The sequence below is a fragment of the Chelonia mydas genome, chromosome 9 (assembly GCF_015237465.2).
Source record: "Chelonia mydas isolate rCheMyd1 chromosome 9, rCheMyd1.pri.v2, whole genome shotgun sequence".
Lineage (NCBI taxonomy): Eukaryota > Metazoa > Chordata > Testudines > Cheloniidae > Chelonia > Chelonia mydas.
In genome coordinates, this window is record NC_057855.1 from 34,746,986 (window position 1) to 34,765,026 (window position 18,041).

At 40.6% G+C, this 18,041-nt stretch overlaps 1 long non-coding RNA gene across 1 annotated transcript in view; it reads left to right on the plus strand.

Annotated features, from left to right (window-relative positions):
* The window catches only part of LOC122461776, a 56,576-nt gene extending 48,646 nt beyond the window's left edge, over window positions 1-7,930 (plus strand). The window contains exon 3 of the long non-coding RNA XR_006283946.1: window positions 1,378-7,930. This is a non-coding gene — a long non-coding RNA (uncharacterized LOC122461776). The remainder of the gene's footprint in view (window positions 1-1,377) is intronic.
* Window positions 7,931-18,041: the final 10,111 nt, after the last annotated feature.

Consider the following 18,041-nt stretch of genomic DNA (forward strand, 5'->3'; position numbering starts at 1 on the left):
CTCCAGTAATTGTTTATTCAAGCTGACATGGGAATAAGGACATAAAAGGAATGGCTGGAAAGGAAGAAACCACTTGACCTAAAAATCCTGTCCCCCTTTAAGTTTATCTTAGCCCCAGTTCTCTTCTCTGTCACCGTATCCTTTAATCCCTTCTCTCTCCATAAAAGTGCCAAGATGTCCCCCACTTATACTACACTACTTGTTTCCATGATCTTATTTGGCAATTAATTCCGTAAGTTTATTACTCTGACCTTGAGTGAAATAGTTTTGTCCTGTATATACTTATTTTTTTCATTATTTTTGAATGTGACTCCTGATTTTTGAACCCCTCATTAAACTGCTGTGAGCAGTTTAAATGCTTACATTTTATCAAATCCCTTTGCAAGCTTTGAGTCCTGTTACTGGGTCATTTCAAAGTCATCATTTCTTCAGGGGCAGTAGATTATTCAGAATTTCTTCATAACAGATATTCTCTTGGAAGCATGATAAAACCTGGGATCATCTGTTTGCCCTATACAAGTAGGGTCTGATTCTGCCATTCTTGTTCACATTAAGTAGTACTTTACTTCATAAATATTGGGACCATTTGTGGAATAATGTACAACTCAATGTGTATAAGGGGAGGAGAACTGGGCTTATAATAATCAGGATTGTCATATATTCTGTTCTCTCCAGGACAATAATATCCAAACACATAGACTCTGTTCTGATCTCATTTACAGCAGTATAAATCAGGAGCAATTTTACTGTCTTCAGTATATTGTGTGAATGAAAAACCCAATGTAACTGTGGTCAGAATAAGGGTCTGATATTTGGATGTCTAATTATTCTATTCTGAAGTATCTATAGTCTTTTTTATATGTATCTCGTTTTCCTTTTTAAAGTATTTTTCAATTAATAATTTTAATAAAATATCCATGAATAAAAATAAATGGCAGATATTAAATATCCAGTTACTGCACATAGAAATAGTACAATGGATTTACCTTCTATTCTTTTTCAGGCATTCCACTCTATAGTTATAGCAGGTAATAAGACACTAAAGAGTGATTTCCTCTACCCTCCCCCATTACTGTATCCATTTACTAGACTGACTTCTTCAAGTACTTCTGTAAAATAAACTCTCCGTTCAGATCCTTTTAATATCTCCAACAATTAGTCTAACAAAATGCATCTATTTTAGTGAAGATTGAGTTGGCGTAAGAGTATAATTGAGGGTGCAAAATGGACACATGAATGGTTTCCCAGCTGGAACTGTTTTGAAGTTTGTGCAAAAGCTGATGATGATCTCCTAAAGTACATCGCCAGCCAAAAAAAAAGAAGAAAAGGGCTTACACCACTGAAGTGGTATTTACTATTTTTTATTTCCTTTCTTAGCTTACTGTCAGCCATGGGAATTTACAAGCATTCCAAAGAGGCTGAGGAAATCCAGGAAACCACAATGACAGCTCTACTTGAAAAGACCATTATATGATAGTTACTTGAGAGAGAAAATATAGCATATTTTACCCCATTCATGAAAGATTAGAAATATCACTTATATTAAACTGTTTGGTTTAATAAATGAGTTAGTTTTAATTAGAGCTGGTCAGGAATTTTTTGATAGAATGCTTTTTGTTGGAAAATGCCAGTTTGTTGAAACCAAAACTTGGTGCAGGAATGTAGCAGGTTCAACAAAGTTTTCAGGCGGGGTTTCTGAGGTACAGGATGGAATATCTAGTCACAGAGGGAGAGAGGCAGACAGACAGTACCAGAAAAGCTTGGGGGCACTCACCTGGGTCTTGGGAGGCCTACATTCAAGATCTTTATCCAAATCAACTAGAGTGGGGATTCAAACCTGGGTCTTGCACATTGCAGGGGATTTTCTAATACAAGGCTATTTGGAGGCCCCCCATCTGTGGGTGTTTTGTGTGTGGGGAGGAAACTTCAGAAGGTTTGTTTTGTCCCAAAGTGCAACAGAAAATTTTTTGAAATCTTGAAAATTTTTGTGGGACAGGAGAACTATTTTCCTACTAGCTGTAGTTGTAATGCATTGCGGGAAGATATTTGTTTGCATCAACTGGGATTTTCCATATAAAGGTCATAGTGATTGACTTCTTTGAGATATGGCTATGTTATTACTCATGTCTTGCTGTATCATGTGCAAACTTTTTGAAATGTACCATTTGTTTTTCTCTTGAAATAATTTACATTTTATAGGCAAGAAACCTCCTCAGAGAAATTACTGGTTATTTTTCCATCCGTATGTTTAACAATGAGCTTGGTGTGATGCTGTGTATAAGAAAGATGACCATTTGTATAATTGTTTCTATGACTGTTAAACAATTGCAACAAATCTTGTACAATGTATACCATGTAAGGTGTCAATGGAAAAGTTACGATTTGCTAAGTATGATTATCCTGTTTATATGCATGTATCATCTTTATATGTGAAGTTATGAATATTGGCTATGGACTTGTATCTTAAACATGTGTTGTATTCCTGGGTGACACCCCGCAGACAGAATTTACATCGGGGCTAGACAGCTATGTGTTGATGGACCATCAAGGACACTCCACTCTCATGCTGCCCAGTAGGTCTCGCTGCGGATGCCTCAGACAGCAGGGAGCCAATGGCCAATCCCCTGTGATTCAGCAAAACATGTAGGGGCATGTGATATGCTCATGTGATCTTGGCCAGTAACTTTCCACAGGCAGGGGCTGTGGGCTTTGTTTGGAACAGTACATTCCTAAGAACATGACCGAGGATATATAAAGACACTCGAGACACCTCCATGGTGCCTCTTTCCTGCTCTTATTCTCTGGATTGTGGATTAACAACTAAAAGGAGCACCTTGAACTATGGACTGAGCACCTTCCAATCTTTTGGAAATTGCCAGAGATACTTTTAAAGCCAGCAGTCTATTTCATCACTGCTACAAACCTGATATAAGGACTTTGCAATCATTTGTATGTATATGATCTATTAACCATTTATAACTCTCTTCTTTTCTTTTATTATTGAATCTTTAGTTAGTTTACTAAGGATTGGCTGACATTGTCATATTTGGGAAAGGTCTGAGATTCATATTGACCTGGGGATAGAAAGAATCTCTCATATGATTAAATGGGTTTTCAATAACCTCTCACTATATTAGATTGGGTTGCCTGGATGGGAGCTAAGGGCTGGAATGCCTAAAGGGAACTGTGTTTGGCTTCTTGTTAACCAGCGTGGTACTGCAGAAGCTCTTTTGTTACTGGTCTGGTGAATCTAATTATAGAGTAAACCACTAGCTTTGGGTATTGTCTGCCCTACTTCTTGCAGTCTGCCCTGCAAGAGTGTGGCATTATCAGTGTGGTCTATCACAGGCAGTCATACCTGGTGTAAGAGCTTTAGCTGGATAAGCACCCAAACATTCTGATACTTTTTAATTTTTTTTTAAATCCTTGTCAGAGCGGGAAATTTCTCCCTCTGTATTGGCCAGAAATATAATGGAAAAGAGCCTCTCTTGAAGTATCTTGGTTGTTTTCAGCAAGAACCAGAAAGTCCAGAGGCACACAAAAATGAAGTAAAAAAGATTAAGCAAATCTTTGCAGATCTTAAACCTGCCAACCAAACCAAACATCCCACCAACAACAAAACCACACAAACCACCACCACCACCACCACAATTTTGGTTTGAGTTTTTGGGGCAAAGGTTTGGCTCTTTCTTTTAAGAGTTTACAATTTATAGTTCCAATTTTTGAAATAAGTTTCTTTTGTGAGAAGTTAATGTTTCCTTTTGTAGGGTGAGTTTAGATAGTAAACCTCAAGGTCACCACTCAGATAATTTTGAGGAAATGTATAGTTGGTATTTTCCAAGCTGCATAGGTGGATTTGTCCCCACAACTTCTATTGGCTTGAGTGGGAACGTCTGGCTAAATTCACATTGTCAGGTTTGAAAACCTCAGTTCTCTGAAAACCTCTGCCTATAAAACATCCATAGTACTTGTCTCCATACTAGTCACTAACTGAGAATTTTCAACCAGTTGGTTAAGTTGTGGTTCTACTCTGAAACATCGTTAAGATGAAAGATGCCTCCACCCAATGGATCCGCTTTTTGTATGTAACTACTTCTTGATATTAGTGACAAAGAGGTGTTCATTCTTCATTAATCCCATTTAACACTTTAGAGCCTGGGTTAGAGAAAGAAATCTGTATTCTATTCTGTTTTGTGAATCTTCAACAGAATTGTTTGATAAGTTCCAGTCAGTCACACATGCACAGCCCTGAGATTGCACAGGTGTCACTGAGGGCATACCTTAAAGATGCACAGATATAACTGCTGTTGTGATTTGCCCTACAAAACCTTCATTACTAGTTGTGATACATCAGAAGGAAAGAGCCCACGTTGATTCTCAGATCCCAGGTTGTTTCCAAGGCTAGCAAAAGGAGGCTTAGTGCATTTGATATGGAAATCAATAAGAGACAATAAATGTGGAACACCATGTAACATTACTGGGTTTCACCAGACTCCAGTACTGTTGCAGGTGGTGTAAGTGGCTCTGTGTAGCTGACCGCATAGCCACTTAAACTGTGTGGAAAATGACTTTTGCCATTGATGCTGTAGTTGCTTTTAAGTGCTTTGCTGAGCCTATCACCAGTAAAAGCTTTGTCTTGGCTTGAATCTCTCTACTTTAGTCTCTCACTGATTGGGCTATTTCTTAAAGCATGGAGCTGCTGCCACAGAAGCAAACAAAATATTACATGGTGCCAAAGCATTATGCAATGATGCTATGTTACAGAATCATTTTTCAGAGCAGAGCTGCAACTTAAGCAAGATTTTGGTCCAAATAAATTGACATAAGCTGGCTTGAATCAAATTGCATGCTGTTTTTTTTTTTCCAACATGCTACCTTGCTAAATTCCACATTCACCCCCAAATGCTGTTAATCTAAGTGGGCTGTGTTGTTTAGTATAACACAGTGCCTTTTCTCTCCCTTTTAAAAACCTATTGGGTTTGATTTGCCAGTCTACAGTCCTCCGGAATCTTACATCTCACTAGAGAATGCCTACAATTAGCAACTGATTTTGTTCCTTTCCAGCTTCATTTCTTTTAAACTGATGGAGGTTACCTGGCCATGGACCTTTGTCTGCCCCCAAATCTGCAGTCTTTAAATAATGCTATCCAGAATGACTGTCCCTGTTTAATTCCTTCATTTTGTGGGCATTTGGCAATGAGTGATTTTCTAGTTTTGCTCCAGGGAACCCATTCCAGAACAAAATGTTATGCAGGTACAACTGTAAACAAAACTGAAATGGCTAGGCCATGCAGTAGCAATTCAGGATCATTTGCCATCTTCTTGGAATGCGGGGAAGTGTCAGCTAAGGTCAGGACTCTTCTGGGAAAATTAGATGGATAGTAAATGTATTACCAGCCGACTATCAAACTCCACATACCATGAACTATCCCTGACTTAGGCGACCCTTCCCTTCCTGTAATGACAGAAGGACAGCAACTGTTTAAGAAATCTGTCACTTTCTTATCCCCCGTCTCCAATTCCCCACTACCAATTTTAGTGAACCAAGTTTTTCCATTATATTCTGTGTGTTTGTGGGCATATTTGTAAAGCTCTTTATTATTAAATGAAATATTACCTGCAATTTAATATTTGGTGGTTACTCCTCCCCCCCCCCCCGGGGGGGAATGAAGGGGTACAATTATTTAATGATCTTCTAAACTTTGTTATTTTCGTAACACTGCTCTACTTCTTACCAGATTTTTGGCCAGTTTCCGTTCTCTGTTACACTGAAATAAACCAGGACTAGCACCCCTGACTTCTTTTTTGGCTGCTTGCTGTATGTTTCACGAGGACTTGGAGAATCAAAGACTTTGCACCAATGGAACTATTCATGGAAAGAAAGATTTCAGGATAGGGTCCATAAATAGCCTGGTGTACCCAGAGAAACTTCTGTCCATCTACAGCATCTCTAAGATGCTTCTTATCTTGGCAGCTAAGAGCTGACTTGAATTGAATTGGACTTGATGACTTGAACTTGTATCCTCTGTTTAAGGTAAAGATTTTTGAGTCTCTGATTTTGATGCTGGTCTTCAGTGGGACTAAGCACCCACAATACCTATTGATTTTGATGGAAAGTGAAGCTGCTCGGCACCTTTTAGGAGTAGACCCTTTGTCTGTTTCTTATTTTATTTTACTGTTTTTGTAAATAATCCAGTATAAAACTATATACTTCTGGTCAGGGCCTTCTTTCTTCTCTCATATATTTCATATTTTCATGTATATACATACCTGTACACCATAAACTGTGGTGACCAGTGTAATTTCCTCATGATTCTACTATTTGAGTGATGCAACCATCTCAGTTATGCTGATGATAAATCCTAGACATCACCGGACTTTCATGTGTGCACTCACTCTCTGTCTCTCATGTATGAATGTGTGTGTGTGTGATGATGGGGTGCAATCTAGAGATTTACTGTTATGAATTTGGGATGACCATACTACTCATGAGTGAGAGTTATGCAGTTCATCCCAAACAAGTGCCAATAATGACTTTATACTACATATTCCCTATATGTGCCATATGTTCCACAGAAAGCAGTTTTAGGAATCTTTTAGAGAGTTATAAAGTTGTTTTTTGGTGCAGATTTTCAAACCCCTTCACCTGAAAGTCTTAGTTACCATTAGTACATTGGTAGAACCTTCCGAGGGAATGGAAAATCATAAATAATACATTTTGGAATCCCTAAAAATGTCGTAAAACAGGTTTTCCATGCATAATGTAATATTATTATTTCACCTGTGGGATTATACTAAACAAAACTGAGCACATAGTGGAAACAATTTTCTATGAATATTCATTCAAATTAAAAACCAAATTTCAATTCAGCTATGTTCATGACCCATTGTGTTCACTTTCTTTGAAATTTCAAACTTTACTAGCACAGATATGAAGAGAGACGTGATGATTTAGAATATTACAAATAAATATACAATTTAGATTTGTATTATATTGGTTCCATATATAAATCTTAGGGTGCTGTTTTGAACAGGTGGCTTTTGTAACTCATGAACACAGTTTGCAAATATTTGCAATAAACTGCTCTCAAAGGATTTGCAGACCAAGAATTGTTTGTGCACATTATTTGTGAATAATTTTGATGCAAAATTCTCTAATATATTTAATAATGGGCTTGTGAACAATTTCCAAACAGGAACAAAGATGAAATTTGTCAAATAAATTATTTGTTCAGATCCACCACATATGTGATGATGGTATTCAAGTAATAACTGTTTTAATACAAACATGATAAATGATGCAAAATGTATATATGACCCTCTCATCACTGTTAATCCACCTCAGCTGGGACTGCTTCTGACATTCCAAACCTGAAAAAAAAAATTGGAAGAGCCACAATTAAAAAACAAAAACAAACCCTGTCACAAAAGTTTAATTATTTCCATCTGTCATAAATATAACAGAAGGGTAACCACCTTTCTGTATACAGTGCTATAAAATCCCTCCTGGCCAGAGGCAAAACCCTTTCACCTGTAAAGGGTTAAGAAGCTAAGGTAACCTCACTGGCACCCGACCCAAAATGACCAATGAGAGGACAAGATACTTTCAAATCTGGAGTGGGAGAACAAAGGGTTCGTCTGTGTGTGTGATGCTTTTGCCAGGAACAGATCAGGAATGCAGACTTACAACTCCTGTTAAGTTCATAAGTAATCTAGCTAGAAATGCATTAGATTTCCGTTTGTTTAATGGCTGGTAAAATAAGCTGTGCTGGATGGAATGTATATTCCTGTTTTTGTGTCTTTTTGTAACTTAAGGTTTTGCCTAGAGGGATTCTCTATGTTTTGAATCTGATTACCCTGTGAGGTATTTACCGTCCTGATTTTACAGAGATGATTCTTTTACCTTTTCTTTAATTAAAATTCTTCTTTTAAGATCCTGATTGATTTTTCATTGTTCTTAAGATCCAAGGGTTTGGGTCTGTGTTCACCTGTAGAAATTGGTGAGGATTCTTATCAAGCCTTCCCCAGGAAAGGGGGTGTAGGGCTTGGGGGGACATTTTGGGGAAGACGTCTCCAAGTGAGCTCTTTCCCTGTTCTTTGTTTAAAACGCTTGGTGGTGGCAGCATATGGTTCAAGGACAAGGCAAAGTTTGTACCTTGGGGAAGTTTTTAACCTAAGCTGGTAAGAATAAGCTTAGGGGGTCTTTCATGGAGGTCCCCACATCTGTACCCTCGAGTTCAGAGTGGGGAAGGAACCTTGACACCATCAAATATAAATCACAAGGGATTTTAAATTACTCTCATCTAGAATCTTGGACTTGTAATTTTCAGACCTGGGACAGTGATAAATTTAGAGCCTAATGCTTTTAAAAAAAAAATCTTGCGACCTCTCAGAGGCTCTGTCTCATAGGTGTGATGGGAGTCCATCCAACCTTTCAAACAGATCATGTATTTGTATCCCTGCAGGTTCACAAGATATTATACCTTAAGCTAATGGCACCCTGATGTATAATAAAACTGCTTTATGTCATTTTTAGACATTTTAAAAGTTTAGACCTCAACCCTACACTGTTGTGCATACGGACAGATCCCTGTGCCTGCAAAGACTTCAAGGAGGCAGCGGCACAGACACAGGGGTCCTCCTGCATGCTTCACATGGCAGAATAAGGGCCTTGTTCTTTCTTATTTTGTCTCTCTAAGGATTTTACATGAGAACTAAGGCAAACTGGCTTTACAGCCACAGGGGTACAATTAACTTTTCTCTAAAAAATGGCATAAAAGAATGGTCTTTGAGGTAATATAAAGATGGGACTGGCACTTACATCTATAATTGTATGAAGAAAAGGAGTACTTGTGGCACCTTAGAGACTAACCAATTTATTTGAGCATAAGCTTTCGTGAGCTACAGCTCACTTCATCGGATGCATACTGTGGAAAGTATAGAAGATCTTTTTATACACACAAAGCATGAAAAAATGGGTGTTTACCACTACAAAAGGTTTTCTCTCCCCCCACCCCACTCTCCTGCTGGTAATAGCTTATCTAAAGTGATCACTCTCCTTACAATGTGTATGATAATCAAGGTGGGCCATTTCTAGCACAAATCCAGGATTTACAAGAACGTCTGGGAGGGGGGGTAGGAAAAAACAAGGGGAAATAGGTTATCTTGCATAATGACTTAGCCACTCCCAGTCTCTATTCAAGCCTAAGTAAATTGTATCCAATTTGCAAATGAATTCCAATTCAACAGTCTCTCGTTGGAGTCTGGTTTTGAAGTTTTTTTGTTGTAATATCGCAACTTTCATGTCTGTAATCGCGTGACCAGAGAGATTGAAGTGTTCTCCGACTGGTTTATGATGTTATAATTCTTGACGTCTGATTTGTGTCCATTTATTCTTTTATGTAGAGACTGTCCAGTTTGACCAATGCACATGGCACAGGGGCATTGCTGGCACATGATGGCATATATCACATTGATGGATGTGCAGGTGAACGAGCCTCTGATAGTGTGACTGATGTTATTAGGTCCTGTGATGGTGTCCCCTGAATAGATATGTGGGCACAGTTGGTAACGGGCTTTGTTGCAAGGATAGGTTCCTGGGTTAGTGGTTCTGTTGTGTGGTATGTGGTTGCTGGTGAGTATTTGCTTCAGGTTGGGGGGCTGTCTGTAGGCAAGGACTGACCTGTCTCCCAAGATTTGTGAGAGTGTTGGGTCATCCTTCAGGATAGGTTGTAGATCCTTAATAATGCGTTGGAGGGGTTTTAGTTGGGGGCTGAAGGTGACGGCTAGTGGCGTTCTGTTATTTTCTTTGTTAGGCCTGTCCTGTAGTAGGTGACTTCTGGGAACTCTTCTGGCTCTATCAATCTGTTTCTTCACTTCCGCAGGTGGGTATTGTAGTTGTAAGAATGCTTGATAGAGATCTTGTAGGTGTTTGTCTCTGTCTGAGGGGTTGGAGCAAATGCGGTTGTATTGCAGAGCTTGGCTGTAGACGATGGATCGTGTGGTGTGGTCAGGGTGAAAGCTGGAGGCATGTAGGTAGGAATAGCGGTCAGTAGGTTTCCGGTATAGGGTGGTGTTTATGTGACCATTGTTTATTAGCACTGTAGTGTCCAGGAAGTGGATCTCTTGTGTGGACTGGACCAGGCTGAGGTTATGCTTAAAGCTTATGCTCAAATAAATTGGTTAGTCTCTAATGTGCCACAAGTACTTCTTTTCTTTTTGCGAATACAGACTAACACGGCTGTTACTCTGAAACCTATAATTGTATGCGGCACCAGTAAAATCTGTTATTATTTATTACTGCAGTGCCTTAGTTCTGTGTGGCACTGTTCAGATATAGATGGCAAGTTTTATGCACCACAGATTCTACAATTTAAATTGAAATGTCCACGTGGCCATGTTGCATATCAGTTTTAGAGTATGTATCAAGACCTCAATCCTACAAAGAAGCCCATGCAGGCATATGCCTGCACAAATCCCTTTATGACCCTGATCCTGCAAAGGGAACAAGGCAGGCATAAGTGTCCATCCATACAGATCCCTTTGTAGGATTAGGATAATAAACAGTACAGGAAAGGTAAACTGGAATAGAAAATATACCTGTGACATGCTATGGATTTAGCACTGTGGGATAACAATATCTAGCTCTTTTCATCAGCAGATCTGAGTGATTTACAAAGGAGGCCAATATCATTATTCCCATTTTGCATGTGGGGAAACTGAGGCACAGAGAGGTTAAAGTCACTTGCCCTAAGCCACCATATATGCCAGTGGCAGAGCCGGGAATAGAATCCAGGTCTCCTGAGTCCCAGTTCACCACTAGACAACACTGTCTCTGGAGTTGGAATTAAATAAAATTTTTGGAAATTCCTGACTTTTGAGTGTATAATTGTCAATTGTTCAGCCTTAATGTTGCATCAACAGTATTTTTTCTACAGTATTTCAATTTTCGTAGTTTTTAATTTTTAAAGGACCTCTCCGTAATTCATTGAATTGGTCATCTGGCAAGCTCTAGAAGTTTTACAATGGAGCTTGGTACATTTCTTGAATCACATTTCTTGGTTCCCCAGACTTGGCCAGTTGTAATTTGTATAATAAGGCTGAAATTCATCCCCATGCAGAGGGCCTGCACAAGTTCCATTTTTGGGGTAACTACGTCTGTATTCCCTCACCAGAGTTCATTCCAGGAGTGCCCAGTGAGGTCTGAGGCGTCCAGCCATCACCTGTCTCTGAGCAGGAACCCGTGTCCCAGTCTCTTCTAATTGGGATTTTTAAGGCTACACAGCCCCCTTCCATACACTGTGATATCCCCAGCAAGCCAGTCTGTCTGGTAGCCCTCAGTGAGAAAGCTGAGCCATGACCAGTGTGTGCCAACAGTTAAAAGTTACCATGCAGCTCTTTCTCAGCAGAGTACATTTACTCTTCAGAAAGTAGATTCATAGCGAAAACACATAACCAACAGAATCATAGAATATCAGGGTTGGAAGGGGGTCATCTAGTCCAACCCCACGCTCAAAGCAGGACGAATCCCTGACTAAATCATCCCAGCCAGGGCTTTGTCAAGCCTGACCCTAAAAACCTCTAAGGAAGGAGATTCCACCACCTCCCTCGGTAACCCATTCCAGTGCTTCACCACCCTCCTAGTGAAAAAGTTTTTCCTAGTATCCAACCTAAACCTCTCCCACTGCAACTTGAGACCATTACTCCTTGTTCTGTCAATACAAGTTCCTACACGCTTACTAAACATACCATAAATTTCCCACCTTCCACTTGGGGAGTCTGATAGGCTCACATCCCTTGCACCTCTTCAGCAAGGGTTGGGGGTTGTCTTAGGACCAAAAGTCCTATCTCTTTTGCTGAATCAAAAGAAAGACCCTGTGTTAGTTCAACTCAGCCTTTATATCCCAAGTTATTTCTTTTGTCTTTTGGTCTCTGGAAAACCCAGTTTGAACCAATATATGCAAACCATCTCTGGAGTTGTTTCCAGTTTTCTAACTCACCTTAATCCCCACCTCTCCATTGTTTTTAATTCCTGGAAGAGCTGTGGTAGCCCACCCCATGGAGTAAAACACTATCATACATAAACCATTCATAAATGTCATCTAGTGGTGCCTAAAGATACTTCATGAGGTTACAACATCTGTCACTTTTGGTACCACTCAGATCCCATTTACACCCTATTTTGAGAGTTTAAAATAATCTATGTGGTACATAGGCCTTGAACTGTCTTTTTGCACTGGCTTGGATTTCTCTGCAAGTCCCGTGCTCCAGAGCTATTGGGCTTATAGAAACGCAATGTTATTGTATGACCTAAGTCTACAGCTAATCAGCTTGCTTCACTTGTAAGCTCCACCGCTCATTGCTTCAAAACAATTGAACCCCTCCAGTTAACCATACGATCTCTGGCTTCAGCTGCTGACTGTGTCCTGGAACCAACTAACTGTGCAGATAACTACCTGCACATGTGTTCACACCATATCCCTCTTTAAGGGCTAATTCTTGCCCCTGCTTCCACAGCAGTGGAGGGCCAACTGGCAGTGGAGCTAATGCAGTTGCACTGTGCAGGAGAGAGCAGTACTTGTGGAGGTCATGTAAGGACCTCCTTATGTGGAGCAGAGCCATGCTTTATAGGGTTCCCTCAGAGAGTGGGGCATGGTGTAGGTGACAGGAGAGGTGGGGCCGGAGGATGGCCTTTCCCCCATCCTCCACAGAGGTCTGCATAATGACCACTGAGGCTATTCCAGATGCTGATCCACAGTAGCCTTGAAAATCTCAGGCAGAATTGCTCCATGGCCTGCAGGGAGGCACACATCTGCCAGGACCTGGACTTGCCTTACTGGGCTGGGCACTAGGTGAAGGATTTGCCACTATGTGTGCATTTCAAAATGACTTGGAAGTTTCTACTGTGCATCGTCAGTCTCTCATTTACAAATTTTCACTGCTTTGTTATTTTGAAACTTTTTTTTTCAAACCTAGCAAAACAACTTGAGCCAGATCCTCATCTGGTGTAAATTGACATAGGCTGATTGTCAGCTAGCCCACATTGTTCACCAAGAAAATTTCTGACTCTTTTTTTTTTTTTTTACAGTGTATGTGGGGAGGAATTCTTACCTTTGTCTGATTTCAAAATGGCGGCTGGGATTTCACTCATACTTAAAATATTCAGGTGAAAAATGAACAGTGGAAAATGTCAGCATAAAAGGTAAAATCTTTCAGAAACTCACGAACTTGTTTAATTGTAAATTAGTTTTCATTTTAATCTCATAACCTGGATTTTAGGGATTATGACCTGCATGATTGTTATACTAATAATACATCGTGAGGTCTGCTATAAAGGTCTTATTGCCATGTGTTTGGGATGACCACATTATTCACCACGTAGTTTCAGCATCAGATTCTCAGCTGGTGTAAATTGGAGTAGCTCCATTTAAGTTAATGAAGTTATGGTGATGTACATCAACTGTGGACCTAGCACTAAGTGTCTAACATTTTGCTCATTGCTTTGACTACTCTCTTTTACATATCTTCTTGTATGGCTTCCATCACAGTAGTATCTGGGCACTTTGGTATCCCTTTATGTCAATATCTCTCTACTAAAAGTTATACAAAGTGGGGATTAAAACTATGTGAATAATCAATTTTTCTATTCAGGGGCTGAGCCAAAAAATTGAAAAAAAATTGTTTCAGGTTGAACAAAACCTCTTGTTTGACCTGAGAGGAAATATTTTGTTTCATTTTTGGTCTTTAAACTTTTTTAAAAAATAAACTGTAGTAAAATTCAAAACAAAAAGGTATTTTGAATTGAAAAAAAAAATTGACCCTAATTCACTTACCCCAAATCTGTATTTTTCAGCACCCTTCTCCCCCCCGCCCCAAAAAAAAAAAAAAAAAGGAAAGAAAAGAAAAGTTTTGGCCAAAAACTTGGCCCAGTTGTAGTGTGGATTGAGTCTGATTTTATCCACATGGATGAACTTGCACAGATGTGAGAGAAGTATTTGGATCATGCCCCACTTCATCTGTTGGAGGCCAGGAGCAGGGGGTCACATTTGATGGAGTAGGACTATAGGATTCATCTATGGCTAAGAGATTAGATGGACTGGCTGTTTCTGCTGTTATAGTGCTTGACTCTCCAGAGTAAACAGTAAAAAAAGGTGTTGTTTGTGAGAGTCTTTTCACTGTAGCATCTCTGTAGCAGTGATGTCAGAGCACCTTCTGTGTCAGGGGGTCTCTCAAGAAATATTTTGGTGGCCTCAGACTGCGGCCACCAACTCTTGCTGGTGGCTACTCTGACAATTTTTCCTAACATACTTAATTAACATTAAGAAAAACAAATATCCATGTCCAGATTGTAGGATTTTGTTGCAGACTCAATAATAAAAATAATGTACAGTTGTCTTTGTTCTTTACTGGATCTAAACAGAATAGAAACAAATAATGTGCCATGTACATTCTTGTCTTTTTTGTTGTTGTTGTTTCTTTTGCTTTTTTGGTTGCTTTTTTAAAAAGACTTGCTTGCTAGTAAGTCTGTTTCTGTGAAAAGTGGTATTTGTACATTTGTTAACCCTGCTTTTGCCCTCCCCAGCCCCAATCACTACCCAGGAGGCTGTGACTGCACAAAAAGCCCCTGCTGGTCGCATGCAGCCATAGTGATCGCATTTGAGAAACGCTGTCTTATGTGGCCATGCAACATGAAATAAGTATTGAAAATAAATGATCCAATTGAAAAAAAAAGGTGACTGTTTTCTTAGCCCAGTTGCTGCAGAGTTTGCTGTGAAAAGCAACAGTTAATCTGAAACACCGGCAAAAATAATTGCAGCACTAAGGACATGTTTGCCTCGGTTGATGTCTGTTTTGCATTCTAAGCACTATATAGTACCAAGCAGCTTGATGGCCTAATGCCAAACTGTAATATTTCCTTTTGCTGTTGTTCATAAAGGCATTCAGGAAAACAATTGAGCACAATAAGGGCCTTCCTGTTCCGGCAGGCGTGTGAACCACCCAGTAAACTTGGAATGAGTCATCCGAATGAACTGTGAATTTCCCTTTCATTTGTAAATAGAGCCTCTCAGCAGCAGCTGCAGAAGTCTGAAAAACACAGAACCCCAGATAGCTGAGCTCAGGATGGCTCCAATAGATTAGCCTTTTCAAAATCAATTTCTCTCACCTCTCAGTGCACAACAGGATTTCCCCAGTCTCACAAAAGTAAATGTTTATACAAGGAAACATCACAAACATATTTTGGTTTGAATGTTGGAGGCTTGGGGCTTAAGCGCTTGTCCACCCACAAAAGTTGTACCATTCTAACAGTGCTAGTATGTAAAGACAGGACAACCCTCCTGGGGTAGACCTAGTTATACTGGTATAAATGTTATACCAATAAAATAAAAACCAGCAGGATCTTATTAAAGGGGAAACGGCAAAATGCCACATTTATTGTGAATACAGAAAGAATCATAGTAAGCAGTTAGTTATAGCTATAACATTCCATTCAATTTCATATTTATGCACACATTCATTCATACACACACGCACACAGGTTCTGCAAGGTTGTTATCATAGTTACCAGCCTTAGAGTTGCTCATGCCAAGCCACTGGCCAGATGACCTGGACATGAGGAGGGAGCAGGGCCTTGTCAGATGCACATCTGATGCTCCTGGAAGTTGGTTTGCAGAATCAGACCCCAAAGTTCTTACTTTCTAGAGTCCATTTTTATAGGAATTTCTTCCTATGCCAGTCTATGGGAATTGCTTCATCATGTTGCTGCTGAATCGATCAGCAGATTGCACATTCCTGACGGCTTCATGCTGCCAGATGTTATCTTGTTTTTTGGTTCTCCCATTCTTGAGGCTGTTGGGTGGATTCCAGTCTGCCCTCTGGGGGTCCTCTGGTTATTTCCACTTGACGCCTTCTTCAGCCGATGGACACTGGATTCTTAGGCTGGCACATCCCTGATCATTCAGTTATTATCCACACCAAGCATCCATCCACATACATCCTCTATCTGTATTTTAATCACAATTGTTAACAAAGCGAGATGAATACAACAAAAGGGCGGGGAGTCTCTGGGTGCTGTTTCCTGTTGTTACAGAGTATTGCTTTGAGTCTCTCTCTCTGTGTGAGTAGTTGTTGTTACAAAGAATTGCTTTGAGAACAGACTCTATCTTAGAATGTACTGACACAATTAGCAGCTTGCAAGTTTCACACATAGAGGGAGCGAAACAGTACCAAAAACCAAGAGACCTCTTAATTAGTAATACCCTGGAATTTAAACTATGGGGAATCAAACTCATTTGTGATTTTAATACAGAACTACTTTAATATGATCCAACATAATGGTGCTTTGTACTGGTGGTGGTTTCCTGTCTAGGGAGAGGAATAAGCTCGTATAAAGCATCTTTATACTGGTATAGCTGTGGCCACTCCAGGGGTTGTGCTGGTATACCTATTTCAGTTAAAAAATGACACCCCGAAATGGAATAGTTCCACCGTTGCAAAACCTCGATGTAAACCACATGAAATCAGCTACCCATGAAATCAGCTGTGCAAAGAAAGTCATATGGCACGTAAACTAATAAGGATAGAAATGTCTTGAATTACATTTGCATGAGCTGAAACACAAAAGCAATAAACAGGAACAAAATGGAAGCCTTTTGGTCATTTTCCTTTTCTACGTGTAGAACTGTGCTTTCACAGCCTGATACTTCCGGGGGCTGAGTTCCTCCTGATTTCAGTGGAAGTCAAGAGCACCCAGTACCTTGCGGAATCTGGGCCCTTTATTCCCCTTTCCCAAAGTAAGGCTAATGCCCCTTTGACTTCAATGAGACTAGAATCAGGGTCAGACATAGCACAGATAAGTAGGCCATGTCTACACTTGGTAATAGCCATGAGTCAGCACTCAGTGGCCAGCACTGGTGTAGCCACGCTGGGACTGACCCCAAAGTATAGACAAGAGTGTGCTGAAGTTTCCACAGATTGTGCTAATGGATGTTGGGGTCAGCACCAGTGAAGCTGCAGCGAATCTTGAATTGGGGCTATTCCTAGATGTTGACAAGGTCCAAGGCTTCTTGTTTTTACATTGTGTGGGGGATGGGGGTGGAGGGAATATGCATAATTATGAGGTCATGGTCATGGTGTTGGCTGCAACACCCATTCCAGGAGGAACCCCAGTGGGCCAGCTTATATTCCACCTTAGTCCCACTGCCTGCCGGGGATATTGGTTGGTGGCTCCTTCACAGAGCCATGAACACAGGCATATACTTGGCCTGGTTCACCCCCATCCCCGATATCTGTCCCTTTTGCAGCATGAGGGAGACCCTGGCGCACGTTTACCTAGAGTGTGCCAGGTTGCAGCCTCTTTTCCGGCTCCTCCTTTACCTACTGCTGCATTTCCGGGTGCACTTCTCCCCCCACCTTCTTATATATGCACAGTCTATTGGTGGCTCCACAAAGTTGGGGATCTCCTCGACAAACTCCTCCTAGTGATGGCCAAAGTGGTCATCTACAACAGCAGGAAGAGGATGTTGGCTGAGAGGGTTCTCTGTGACTGTGGGACCTATTTCTGATTCTCCCTCTGTTCATGCATCTGGGCAGAGTTCCTCTGGGCTGGCTCCCTTGACACCTTTGAGTAGCAGTGGGTGCTGTCCAGGGTTGTCTGCTGGGTGTTCCCTTCAGCTTCCCTTTTTTTGACCCATTGACCTACACACCTGTCCTTGTTATATTTTCTGTTGTCCCCCAATAATTATTTAAATTCCCGGGCTCAGTGGATCCTCCTAATAGGCTGGGGGAGGGTACTTTAGCCATGGGTAGGCTTGCACCCGCCCACTTCCCCAGAACCCAGTAGGACCCATTCCAGTCTAACCCAAGACATTTTGGAGCTAGAGAGTAGGGAGAGTTTATCTTGTTTGACTTTTTGCATACTTGCCCACTGTTCCAGTGTGGCCAGCACTGTTCCCAGTGTCCAAATCCAGTTCTAAGCAGCTGACTCAGTATCTTTAAAAAAAGGAATAGGCAGTGCTGGGGGAAGGAGGGAGGAATTTGGTCTC